Source organism: Grammomys surdaster, unplaced genomic scaffold (assembly GCF_004785775.1).
Source record: "Grammomys surdaster isolate TR1022 unplaced genomic scaffold, NIH_TR_1.0 167, whole genome shotgun sequence".
Taxonomy (NCBI): domain Eukaryota; kingdom Metazoa; phylum Chordata; class Mammalia; order Rodentia; family Muridae; genus Grammomys; species Grammomys surdaster.
In genome coordinates this window covers 12,243,990-12,259,052 of record NW_021604615.1, presented here as the reverse complement: position 1 = coordinate 12,259,052, position 15,063 = coordinate 12,243,990, and positions in this window count along the sequence as shown.

Genomic DNA, 15,063 nt, shown 5'->3' with positions numbered 1-15,063 from the left:
ACCACTGAGCTCTCCATGTGTAGCTTTAATGTGGGTGCTGGAATTGAACTCAGGGCCTCCTGCCTGAGCAGTGAGTACTTTATCCCCTGAGCCATCTTCCTAGCTCAATTCTCAGTATTCTTGGCTTCGAGATCAAAACACCTGAATATAGCCACACTCTAATTGTGTGGATATTCATTTCTCCATGTATTCATTCCATGTCAAAAGATGATTATTTTTTCTTAAATCAAATTTCTACATGCAATGGTAGAGATGCCAGTTGATGAGTCCATAGTGAACAATGGCCATCTTTAAGTATCTCTGTCTCTCTGCAGTTTCCTACCTGTGGCCTGGATCCAGGATTTGTTGCTTCGTCATGGCGGGGACCTCCATAGCTCACTGTCATAGTCAGGTGAATACCTACATAACTTGGAAGAGCTGTGCCTCATACAAGCAGAGGCTGTATGGGTTAAGGCTCCCACAATGGAAAGTGTCATGACAAGTGCTCATGGTATAAAACCAGGCCATGTTCTGCAGTTCTGACTGCACTCCCAGATGCTCAGTCACAGCTTTGTAAGTCCTTTTCATGACCAAATAAGGAAGGTCTCATTTATCCCCCAAACTCAGCTCTAGGAAAATCTGCTATGGACCCCACTCACCAATTTACTGACCTTTGATCATTTCCCCATAAAACTTCCATCAGTTGAAGATAGCAGGCAATAAATAAACAATTGAAGTAAATTAACAGTTCGTTTTGTTGTTGAATAGTGTTTTTCCATTGATCAGTTGATAGGCAGGTGAAAACCGGTGCAAGTCAATATTGAGACCATTTTCATAAATCAATGTTAATTCGCTGCTTATGTTTCAGTTGGCTCCCACCAAATCCAAAGACTGATTCAAATTGTCTGCGCACAGTGAATTTCAAGGCATGAGGCACTGAGTACAATTGGAACTGTCTAGTACATGAAAGCTCACAGTGTCCTCTTAATAGTTAATGCTCTGGAACCCTCAAAGTACTTATTATTTTTAAATCAGAAAACCATATATTGTTTTAAGTAAGTTACTATATTTTCTTGGGATATATTCACAGATATCTTGGGCTCTATGTGACTTTTCAGTAACAGACTGGTTATACTTGTGAGATTATGGAATTTAAATTAAATGTTAAATGATTTGCTAAGATTATTAAAATGCCATCTCTAGCATGAATCTCTAACTTTCCAAGTCTCTCATCTACTGTTAGGTACCAGTTTCCATAAATACTCAAATTCCTTCTCATAAAAAGTTAAAGCTAATGTGGTCATTATAATGAGATAGTTGGATGGCACATAAAATATTTCAGGTAGTTATGTCTACAAGTGATTTGTTTCTATGTCCTTCTCTCTGAGAACTGAGGTATTTGAGATCTGTTATATCAACATTCTATTACTGATATCAGGAGTCTGACTGTGTAAATGGTTGCCTTGCATGTCTTGTTCCCCAAGAAGAGGATGAGGAAGGGATAAGCCTTCAAAAGTCTCAGAGGTTGAGTTGGCATACATGTAATGCTGAGAGGACTGTGTCTATCTGAAAGGACTGCACAAAATCACCTACCATTTTAAGATGAGCATTCAATCCTACCATTCTGTACAGTACGGAATTTCCCCTTAGCTTGGAGCCACTTCAAAGATGCACGAATAATCTCTTTGGGTTTTGTGACAAAAGTAGGTAGCCTTACTCATTTGCCACTCAAGATAACTTGCATCAGGCACATTCGGAAGCAAATATGAGTAAGACATTGTCATGTTGTCGCAAAGAACAACACGTTATGATGTTCTTAGTGACATCCCTCAGCCTCCTGTATGCCACTGTGCTTTTCATAAAAGCAGACATGGTTCATGTACTGTTGTTATTATCTAGGAAGATCGTACAAGGAGATGGTAGGCTCAAGACTTTTTTTTTTGACAAATCTTTCTTTGTAACTATTTGGCATGAAGCTCATTATACAGGCCAGGCTAGTCTTGGGCTTCTGGTGATCATTTTAAGATGGTGGCCTACAAGCATGCACTCCCATGCTTGGCATGGTACTTTAAAGATTTTGATATTAATGAATTCTGAAGTTATTTCCCTGAAAGATGGAGTCTAAAGTATTTATATTCTATATTCTTGGTGGTCAGTTCTGAGTGTCTCTATTACAGAGCAAGCCTTGCTGAGATACTCTTGACTGGCAGTTTACTCCCAGCCTAGTCACCCATATCTAGAAATTCTAAAATTTCTAGAAGTCAAGTTTCAGCACTAAAACTTTCTGTGTCTTGGGCAACTTTCTTCTGGGTCTGAAGTCCTAGTTTGGGAAGATGAGTGAAATTTGGGGAAGGAAAACATTAACCATATTATTTTCCTCAAATAAGCCATGGAAACCTCATTGCCTTCAAGTCAATGCCCAGGCACAGATGTCATCCTCTTGTGGTCCATGATTGCTGTGGCTGCCTGCATTTCAACCAAAGGTTTTGGCAGCCAACATCTACTGTTTTCCTTGTGTCACATTCACTGGTATTCAGCTGAGCAACATAAAGTGTATTTGAATCCCTAGGCTTAACAGCTCACCCCTGAGGTGGTTTGGTTAGTGGCAGAGCTTTGTGTTGCAATAATGGCAATTTAGTTTGAACATTACAGAATCACAGATATGCACATTTGAATAGTACTGCTGATAATAAGAATGACAATAATCCCAGATTTACATGATCAAAACATTACCAAAAACCAAGTATAAATGATAGTAGAAGATCACAGGAACTTATCCAGGGAGGAAAAAAAGCCCCAAACAGAGGAGTGCTCACACTGACTAGGGGAGGGTATTTACTTAGTCTATGTTATCATATCCAATGCTTTGGGAGTTAAAGAGATAGAGTGCAAAAGGAAGGGTATAGAAAAAAGCATCATTGAACTTCAGTGGGTGTTTCAGTTGGGTTTCTCTATAGAAAAAAGATGGCAAAAATCTGTTGGATTAGGTTACATGGTGAACTTAGGAGGTTTAACCGTGACTATCTACATTCTAGAGATGTTTATAGCCCATTTAGCTCAAGAAGTTAGGTGCATCATCAGTCCCAATATGACAATATAGGTAATTTTAAAAGAAGTTCAAAGGAGGTGAATTCCAATGTCAGTGAAAGATGAGGGCAGCAGCATCCGAAACCACATAGCAGATACACTCATCATTTAGAAGCAAAGACCAGCAGGCTTTTCCACACCTTGCATCTCTCAAAGGTTCTTTCCACCATTGGGCATAGCACATTTACCCCTCAGTAGATCCTCCTGAGGATCTGTCTTCATAGTCCTGCCCAGAGAGAGTATTTGAATGGCATCAGGTCCCATCAAGTTGACAACAAATATCAACCAACCATCAAAGGTGCATGATTGCAAGTATGTTTCAGCCCTCAGCATGTACTAAATATTTTAAAAAACCATTCTTAGGGATCTATGTCCAGAATTAAACATAAATATCTCAATGGGTTATGTTTAGAAGAGTTTTTATTTTTCATATTTGTTTTTTCCTTTAGGTCAGTTTTCAAGCACATATTAAAAAAAAACTTTTGAGCCAGAAAGAAGCTGAATTCCATTTTTAAAGTTATTTTATCTAGATTTTTACCATCTTGAAGCCAGACAATTTAAAATTTTCATCTCTATTTGGATTCCTGATGATAATAAGCGCTTTCTTTGGCAGAGCACTCATCAATTTGCAAAGTACTCTATTTAAATGGTAGTATTTCTTCCTCATACCGACCCCTTTGCATAAGGACCTTAGAGCAAAATATTTAATATTCTGATTTTTGAGGATAGGAAGGCTCTGTGAGAGGTTGTGGCCTGGGCACAGATTTTATTTACAATTCAAATGAAAAAAACCTGAAATGTAGCTTCCTTCCGAGATAAGAACACATGCCATGTCACTCCTGTGGTTTAGCAGTGCCCACATCCCTTACCAGAGGGAGGCAGACTCAGTGGAGCTGGAGCAATGGAGGCAGAGAGGAGCAGGAGCGGCTGATGGGTAGGGGCTGCCGTCCTGTGTGTCTGTCCTAGGCATCCAGTCCTCCCCAGTCTGGTCCTAGAAACAGTTCTGAGTCTGCATTTGGGCTCAGTACTCAGCAGAGCCGCCTTTCCCACTGCTGTCTGCAGTGTCTTTCCCTCCTTTTCTCTCACAGCTGACAGGGATTGGTTTTCACATGGTATGTAAGAGGAAACAACGAAATCCTCTCTCTCACTGGATCCTATCCAGCTATGGCTTTAAATGTCTCATTGAGAGACATACAGCAAACTTTGTTGTTCCTTACAATTTTTGGTAAGAGGGATCCGATTCAAAGCCTATTGTTGGCTCAGTTGTGTGGAAGCCGGGGTGGATCCCGATCTGAACTGATAAAAGTGAGGAAGTAGATTAATACCTCAAGCTCATCAGATCACCAGTGAGAAAGGAAACACTGGAGAGGTGTTCTCTATCTGTGACATGTGTGCTTTTGTGTAATAGTTTCCAGTGCTGCCGTGTAAGTCCAGCGATTTGGACAAGGGAGACAATCATTCTCTTTCTGAGCTAAGTCCTAGCCCTTGATACTTTCTCTTATTTATTCTTTTTGTTTCTTTTCGTATAATGTCTAATATGCCCCATTAAAAACCAGCGATAGTTTCAACAAACTTTCTTACTAAACCGTGCATTTTCATATGAGTGCATGCACACACCCACACCACCTGAATACACACTTGCATACAAAGACATGCACATGTTCCACATACGTGCACACAGACACAAACAAATATACACAGAGCACACAAGTACATGTAGAGAAATGCATCAGTTACATATACATGTATACAAACACAAGCACATACTTTCACATACACATATGCATAAACAAACACACAGGACACACACAAATACACACCATTCCTGGCACATACATACACAACTCCTCCCAGACACACAAATTCATTTCTTCACATATACATAAGCACAGGTACATACTTTGACATACACTCATGGTGTCAAGCACATATACACAAAGGTATATATATATATATATATATATATATATATATATACACACACACACACACACACACAAACACATGCATCCAGGCTAGTCAGACATATCTATATGTACAATTTCATATATATGTATACATATACCCTACACATATGCACACATACAAACACAGGCACAGACAAACACACTCATAAACATATGTACACACACACAAACACACAACCCTACATATAAACACACACACATAGGCACATATACACATGTGTACACATACCACATGCATTCATATTACATACATGCAAACACATGTATACGTGCACATATATGCATACACACACATATATATGTGCACATGAGCTCATCATGTGTTCACACAATCATAGACACCACACACATGAATATAAATACACATATACATATTCATGCGCACACACATGCACACACCGTAGATACATGCATATATACAGAAGCACATACATATATATGCACATATATATACATATATATGTGTGTGTATGTATGTGTATACACACACACACATGAACAAATATACACACACATATATACACACAAGCACACACACCAAGAATTGGAGTACATAATAGTGCCCAGAGTTCCTCCTGCTTGTAGGATAAGAAACTTTTCTTGATTTTAAGCCTTGTAACTGCAAATCTCAAGATAAATTTTAATCACTACATGTCAAGTCAATTTGATGTGGATAAGGAGTCTATTTTTTACAATCTGTCTTTGAATATTCCAAAATAATATCTGTAATTAATTGCTAGCACCTGTAGAATCCATCTGCAAATATCTCTGGATCGTGAGCTGTAAGGAGCTCACTGCCGTCATGTAGCCCTGGTGCAGCAGCAGAAGCAGACATCTTGAATATGCAAAGCCATGAGGATTCATACATCAAAGTCATATGCCAGGTGCTTCTCTCAAATTAAGTTTTTGTTAGTGGCCAGTTTATCCAATTTTATTTTCCAACGAATAGAAATGCACTTTGTGGTAATTGTCGCATGAGGAAAAAAATCTTCCCCCCAGTTGAGTTTGATGTTTAGGTATTAGTAAACTGCTAGGTATGGTTATTTATTTATTTATTTATTTATTTATTTATTTATTTGTAAAGATGTGCTTTTAAATACAGCATCTTTCTAAATGCATTTTACATTGGCATCCACTCTGGCATCATGTCTGAAAGACAATCCAGTCAGAGAGAGGGGCACAAGGATATTTGTCAACTCTTTTGTTGAGGAAGGACCACATGTCCCAGGATTCAGTGCTTGATGAATGTATGCTAATTACACACTGACTAATTCGGGGTGAATTGATTGCTCTTCTAACAGTCATTCCAGGGCATCCCATCCCAGGTGTCTGCTGGAAACAGACCCATGGTTCCATTCAGCACGCATCCTCCAGGTGGATGGAGAGGCTGAGTGTGCCATTTAAACCATTTTATTTATTTTTTCACTATGCTGTTTGGAATTTCTGAGATCTTGAATGCCATTAGCATCACTGTCAGAGGGAAATAGACCAAACAAAAAACAAAAAACAAAACATATATTAAATTCTTATTTTGAATTTTATTGTATTTACTATCATTTTTAATTACATGGCTCAAAACTTTTAATTAATTAATTAATAATTAATTATTTTTTTAGGCAAAGTCTCTCTGTGTGGTCACAGATGTCTTGGGATTCATAGAGATCTGCCTTCCTTTGCCTCTTGGGGGATGGGATTAAAGGCTCTATCCCTTCTCAGCTCTATCCATCAATTTCTCTCTCGGGATTTTCCTAATCTTACTTAATTACCTTTTGGTGTGTTCTTTTATAGATGTCTTACACTTTAATGAATTCACCCACACCATGTATGAATGTGCTTACATACATCTATATGTCATATGCATACATGAGTTGTATGGTCATACAGAGTATCAGCCTATTATACAATATGTCCCAAGTGGATATAATGAAAATAAAGGAAAGTATAATATAACACTCGTTTGATCTAGCTGGTTGTACAATTTACTTTTGTAGGTGGCACAGAATTTGCAGACATTAATGTAGAATAAGACAATATTTTCATAGATACAGATTTTGGGTAATATTGAAATCAGGACAAGCATAGCTCAAGTACTTATTTGTTTGTGATGTAAAACTTTTAAACTCATCTTTTCTAGCATTTTTTTTTGGAAGTCCACAATGTGACATCAACCTGAGGTCATCATGTTAAGTACCAGAGTGAAAAAAGTTGTTCCTGTCCTGTGGGTCAAACTTTGTGTGCTCTCTTGCTCTCTCTCTCTCTCTCTCTCTCTCTCTCTCTCTCTCTCTCTCTCTCTCTCTCTCTCTCTCTCTCTGTGTGTTTCTGTGTCTCCCTCTCTGTCTCTCTCTTTGTGTCTCTGTCTCTCCCCCCCCAATAGGTTTACAGTTACTGCATCTTGGCTTCAAGCTCTTACCTTTCCTGCATAGCTTTTGTACGTGTACGTGCAGACGTAAGTCTTATCCAGCCTCCATGGAGAGAGGTGTGCGTCTCATTTGTTATCAGAAGCACTGGACACGAGCCATCCACACACACACACATGACTTTCCAGCACCTTATTCATAGCTACAGTGAAACACAAATCTACACTCTGTGCTCTCAGCAATTTTTACACTTTAACGCCAGAACTAAAGTATCTATACTACATTATTCCAAAACAAGATGCCTATGGAATGATGGGTCCAAGTGGCTTGCAAGGAATAGCTTAATTCCAGGTCTTTGGTGTGAGTGGTCCACCCTTATGTGTCCGGTCTAACTGTATCAATGGCCGAATTGGTTCTGACCTATTCCTGTTCTAGAGTCATTTAAACATTCTTCTACTTCACATAAGATGCTCATTATTTAGGAAATCAATGTTTCTATATTTAGCCTATGCTTTTCTGAGAAAACCAGGTGGTTGAAATAGAAAATATGAGAAAGAAATTTTAATTATAGATGTATAATAAATCTGGTTATTCTCACAGGATCGTAGATATTAAAAGATCTATTAAGTTTCGAATTTACTTTTCATTTTGCTCAGTTTTATTAGACTGAGGTGGTTGCAGGTTAATATTCATAAGAGATAGCCTGAAGAGAAACATTACATCATAAGGATCACGATCAGGAGTCAATATGTATTCAGAACTCTATTTCTGATCATGACCTCCACAAAGGGTGAGCACAAATAGACTTGAGAAAGTAGTTCAGTTGGAAAAGGAGCACTTGTCCAATAAAGCACTAAACCCGGGCTTATGTCCTGAGCATAAACTGTGCCACTCCTAAAGCCCAGCACTGAGAGGTGGAGGCCACAGGACCAGGAATTCCAGGTCACAGCTGGCTTTGTATGAAGTTCAAGGCCAACCTGGGCTTTGTGTGACTGTCAATAAAACAAAAAATCCCGCCAAATACAAATGTTCGTCAAGAAGGAAAACGGGAAGGAGTCTCTCTAACCTATTTTGAAACGCTTTTCTTTTGTTGTTTCAAAAAAGAATAACTAATTTATTTAAAATTATTTTTTAAAAAATAAGAAAATAGCCATTGCATATTTTACATGTCCCATTGAGATGTGAATCTCTATCAAACCATCCCCTCACCTTCTAGAGAAAGGAGGAGTCACAGGAGAGTCATGATTAAGGAAGACCATGTCCCTACCTGTTTCTTTGGGAGGTGGAGAGATGAGCTTGAAGAACGTTTCCAGTTATTCCCATCTGTGAATGTATGAGACATTTGCCTCACATTTAGATAAAGACAGTTAGCTACCAGTCAAGAGGAGTAATTCCATCCCAGTACTGGTAGAATGGGGTTTGCCATACACATGCTCTCAAGCCCTTGTATTTGAAGACTTGTGCTGTAGCCTGAGAACAATTGTGCCTCTTTTTCAGCTCAGTGTCTTCACTGAACAATGAGGTTTCCTCCTATCTTTGTAATCGTCTGTTGAGCAACCTCTCATGTACATTATCCTTTGGTTTAGTGGTTAATAATGTGAGATTTTTTCTGTCTTCTATCTTTAAGGAACTTTTTGTGGGATAGCAGGACACGTCTCCCCTCTTCTGTATTTTCCTCTCCTGTAAAGAAAACATCTTATTCCTAAAACAAAAATACTGAGAGGATGTCTTTGATTTTTGACTTAATGTTGACAGCCACCAAGTGAATTCAGTGTGCAATGTTCTCTTGACAATGGATGAAGAGACACAGTTTTAGTTTGATTTCATAAAAATGCATAAATGTATAGTTGTCTTTACAATAAATCAGAAGTACCATATATATAAATACACACACACACACACACACACACACACACACACACACATATATATATATATATATATATATTATGTGTTTATACATTGATTCCCAAAACATTTGTGATAATTGATAATCTGATATTGTACCCTCTTATGACCCCACCAGTCTGCAATACTCAGCTCTAATTCAGTGAGCATACAGATGGCCCTGGTTCAATTAAGTTAGTCACAAAACAAAATCAAACATCTAGAATCTAGGGAGGGACTGATAGAGAAGAGGAGGACTCAGTTAAGTATGGGAGGTAGAGTTTAGAGAATGAGTGGTGGGAGCAATTCCCCCGCATTGCAAACATGAATGAAACTTTCAAGGAAGTAATAATTAAAATATTTGACACTTGAATCTATAAGTTTTCATTTGTGTATCTTTTCACCAAAGGTATAGATTAACTTTTGAAAGGACCTCATTATTTTATTTATGTATTTTACTTCTTGAGTATGGGAACCTCCTCTTGAACTCGAGCAGCGTTTCTCAACCTTCCTAATGTTGTGATGATTTAATACAGCACCTCATATTGTGGTGACATCCAACCATAAAAAAAATTTCATCGCTACTTCATAACTGTAAGTTTGCTACTGTTATGAATTATAATGTAAATATCTGTGTTTTCTGATGATCTTAGGCAATCACCACTGTAGAAAGATTCTTTGACCTCCAAAGGCATTGTGACATATGGGTTGAGGCTCACCAGATTAGAAGATCTGTCTGTTTTCTGACACTAATTTTTAGTATATTCCTGTGATTTACTGACACATTGTTAGGTATTTGGTATCTGTGTTGATGCAGAGATTAGCTTTTTCATTTGAAAATATCTTCTCGAATTATGATGCCATACTTCTGAGGTCTTCAGACTGTAAGTTGTCTTGGCTTTTAGGAATCATTGTAATAAAATTGGAAACATTTTCTTCCTCACTGCCCAGCCCTCTCCCCCTGCTTAGATTCTGCCACCAGAAGTTATTATATTCCTTTTTAGTATTTCTTCTTATCCAGTTTTATATACCTTCTGGCTATCCATCAATCATCTTCATTTTAATCATTTCTAAGTAAATTAAAACATCAGGCCACTCTATTCTCAAGTTCTCAGCACACACATCATTAACTATGATTTCCCCCATGTAAGCTGAGCATAGGTTGGATGCATACAAGTTTGGTGTGTATTGGCTGAGTTCACACACACATACCCCTCTAGACTGCATGGGATGAGACATGCCTCCTGTATGGGATATGAGACATACCTCCTCACCACACAGCTCCCCGTGAATCTACTGGTAGATATTAACTCTCACAGGCCACAGGAAACTGCTCTTTAGTTTTTCAGCCGTGCATCACTTTTACTGTTCTAAAATTCTTACAGAGGGCATGACACAGAAAACCATCTTCTAGAGGGTTTATCTGTACTTGGTGGTAAGCAAGTTCATCTATCATATTGAAAGCATCCACGTTTCATGGTGCCTAGCTATTATGATTTTGTTTTCTTTCTAAGGGCATGTTTTCTTGTTTATGCATTCTTGCATTGATTTACAATCATGTGATTTCCAGTTTCTGTTATCAACAAAATCCCTATGAAAATTGTTGAATAAGTTTTCCACGCAAAACATTAACTCTATCCTTTCCTAGTATTATATTTAAAACTTTCCATGTGTTCTGTAGTTTCCGTGCAGTGCTGGCCCTCGTGATATTATATGGAAAAGCAGGGATTGGGGAAGGCCTTAAGAGCATCAGGACTTCCGTGCCTCAATTGAGCAATAACGTGGTAACCTAGAGCCTTAGGCTATCAATAGCTGTCAAAGCCAGAGCCAGTGCCTTCTGGGTCCTTTCTCCTCCAAACTCAAAGAATTCCATGCACAGTGGAATGATAAGCTGAAGGAAGTTCTATTATAGGTTCAATATAGGTGAGCGATTAAGAGGATGGAGCTAGTAGATCATCTATGGCAGGATAGGCTGTACCCCACCACAAGGACAGTCATCCAGTTTTTACTGGACTGATGTATAGGGCAAGCTGGTCAATCCAGTTGATCCATTCCTGGAGGTGATGGTGTTCCACTCCATCCCAGTTTCAAGGAGAGTCACAGATTCCTCTCCATGCTGGTTTGGAGGAGAGAGTCAGTCCCACACCCCTGCAGAGTGTCCAGGCAGTTGTGTTCATTCAGAAAGTATGAAAGGATAAGCAAGAGAATGAGAACCAAGCATGCTCGTCAACATTTCTTGCCTCAGGCCAAGCCAGATCTGACCAAAGAACCAATTCTATTTTTATGTTCTGGCCAAGGGAAAGAAACATAACTGAGGATTTTAAAGATCCTTGTCAGCTTCTCTCTCCTGTTCTTATCAATTGTATCTGATGCTTAAGAGTAACTGGAGCTAGAAGGGGAGGGGAGATATGCTTCTGAGGAGGGTTGCTCCTATTTCTTTGGTACTGTTTGGATTTGACATCCTTCCTGGCAGGTAGTGGCTAGCTGCAGGACTTCCCAAGTGGTCAGTGCTATCTGGATCCACACTACGGCATTAAGTTACTCCAAGTAGTCATGTTACCTACCTCCTACCCTAGGCAAAGGTTGGATAAGTTGTCTTCAATTATCTCCTCAGTAGCAGTGATGGTCTTTCTCTTCAAGAGGCATCCATAGACCTGGTTCAGCTTGCCATTCTCTGGGGTCTCTCTTCCATAACAATTCTGGTCTGTCCTTCAAAGTGTGATTGGCTCCTGGTAGTTTTTGACTTGTATTGGTTGTTCTTAGTTATTTTTCTTATATGAATATATCACTATTTCAGACCAGATCACAGTTATACTTCATCTACTGTAAATATTTGGGCATGAAACAGAAAACTGACTCTATGTTATTATGGAATAATTCTTTTATAATAAGCAACTGAGAGCTCATTAATCAAAGATGAGATGCTGTTTAAAAATTGAGATTTCACAATCTATGGAGAATCAAGAATTTAGGAAAACGCCACATGTGAAATAAAAAAGTCACAACAAATTAAGAAAATATGCATAAAGATCCTACCTGATCAGTGTACATTACAGCTTATTTTTAAAAATGTAAGAAGTAAAAGAGAAAAAATAAAGGAAAACAGGCACTGGAACTAAACAAGTATCTCACAGGAAAGTATTCTAAGTGTATGAGAATTTGATTTTATTCATTATGACATAAATTAAAACTCCATTGATTTCTCATTTTCTTTCAAATAAATAAAACATCAAAGTTTAACAAAACACAACATTACCAAGGGCATGGGAAGGTGAATGCCCTGTGGTACGTAAAAATGAGAGTGTAAAATTTCTCTTTTCAAATGTGAGGAAATTCATCAATATTGGTAAATATAAAAATGCCTTAATACTTGGATTCAAGGGCTCCTCACTTAGAATTTCCTCTACAGACAAACATTGCAGACACAAATGACAAATGAGCTCTTCTGTTCCTTGCATTCTATTGTTATCAAAAATAAAGATCGATTGAAAATGATATAGTTATAGTATCTACAATTCACACAGAAATGAGCTCCAAGAAATAGAATGTAATATAGTGCATATTTGTATCAAGCCTATTGCATTTGTGTGTCTATAATTTTCGTTATTTTTGGTCAACCTTATCTATTGAGAACCCAGAAAGCAGGGGTTGTCTTGATAATTTAAGCTTTCCACTTTCAGAGAATGGAAACACAATAGATTTTGAAATAGTTCTGTGACCTTAGTCAGTCATCATATTAGCTTCCCACCCATAGAATATTCCTGATTTCTCACATGGCAAACTGTAAGCACTCTATATTTGCTTCTTTGCTACTTTTTCTAACTAATAGGGACCTCAACACCTCCTCCCCGACTTGAGGTGTAGGTGTTTCTTCAGGATTAGATCTTAAGAGCCATGACAAGTTTTTCATGAGAAGAATGAATTCTGCACCCCCATATTAAACATAGAACCTCTAGCTACGATCCAAGCCTTTAAGCTCAAGGCTTCTAGGTTGAGCCAATAATGTTTATCTGTCTGTCTGTCTCTGTCTTTGTCTCTGTCTGCCTTTTTCTCTCTGTCTCTCTGTCTCTGTCTTTGTCTCTCTGTGTCTCTGTCTCCTCCCTCCTCTTCTCTCTTTCTCTCTCTCCCTCTCTCTCTTTCTCTCTCTCTGTATGTCTCTCTGTCTCTGTCTCTCACTCTGTCTCTGTCTGTCTCTGTCTGTCTCTGTCTCTCTGTCTCTCTGTCTCTGTCTCTCTCTCTCTCTCTCACACACACACACACACACACACACACACACACACACACACAAGCCTTTTGGCTTGTTGATTTGTTTCTGGTTTAAAATATGAGTTTGAAGCACTAAGATCTAATTGGGATCACATTCCTGGTTGCTTTAAGATTTGGCTTAACACATTCCCCACTTAGCACTCATTTTCGTTCAGTATAAACAATGCTTGGGGAAAGGCAGGTGATCACCGATGCCTTGGCTCTCACTGGTGCTGTGGCTCTCTCTGTATCACCTGCATGATCCCAGCAGTCCCTTGTTGTCTCTGTATCACCTGCATGATCCCAGCAGACCCTGGTTCTCTCTGTATCATCTGCATGATCCCAGTAGACCCTGGTTCTCTCTGTATCACCTGCATGATCCCAGCAGTCCCTGGTTCTCTCTGTATCACCTACATGATCCCTGGAGACCCAGGCTCTCTCTGTGTCTCCTACATGATGCCAGGAGACCCAAAGTGTTTGCTCATGCTTTCTTTACTCAGGTCATTGATGCTATTGTAATTATTAATTTTGTAATTTTGCATATGGTTGAGGTTTGCCTGGTTTAGAACAAAACGATTTCTAGTAAACACTTGAGAGATAAAACTGAGTAATAGATTCAAGCTTTTCTTCCAGCTAAACACAGAAGAGAAAGGAAACCATTTGATTCCTGATTTCTTATACTGTAAAAATTATCACTCAGAGCAATTTATTCTTCTTAGTTCTGGTCTCCCTGTTTTAAGAAAATGTGAGAAAACTAGAGAAATATCATGTAATGGCTTACTGATTGTGAAATACAAACATTTAATATTACTTAATTATAGATGCTAATTAGATACATTAGATATTATTTAATATTATTTTAAAATTTAATAAATTATTTGTCCCTAGTAATGATAAGTGGTATATAATTAAGGATACATATAAAAGTTTATGAAATGATTTTTAATCTTTGCCATTTTGCACTTAGAATGAACTTAGCAGATGCTTTAATTGCTCGGATTCTAAGTATTTTGACCCTATGACACCAACTGTGCTTTGTATTCTACTGAAGTTACCTGAATGTCTACTTACTTATCTTGGAGAAAATGTCTTAAAGATAATTTTTTAAAAAATGCTAGGTAGGTTGATAAATTCTCAAATTTGAAGATTGCAGTTTCAACTGTATTTATAATTAATAAGTTGTATTGGACCCTTTCATATTGCCATGACCAAATACCCAACAAAAATAACTTAAAGAGGCAAGTTTTCCACTCCCACCCCATGGCTCGGGGTTTGAGAATGTAGTTCAGTGCAGAAAAGGCCTGACCTCAGAAATCTTGTGATACAATCAGAGAGAGAGAGAGTGCTGGTGCTCAATTGATTTGCTCCTGTTCTTATTTAGTCTGAGACCCCCGTTCATAAAATAGTACCACCCACATATTGGGTATATTCCTCACCACATTTTAACTGCTCTTCAAAAATTCTCATAAACATATCCAAAGAGATATGTCCAAGTAATTCCAAATTCAGTCAAGCTTGCAACTGAGAAGCACCCCAGAGTA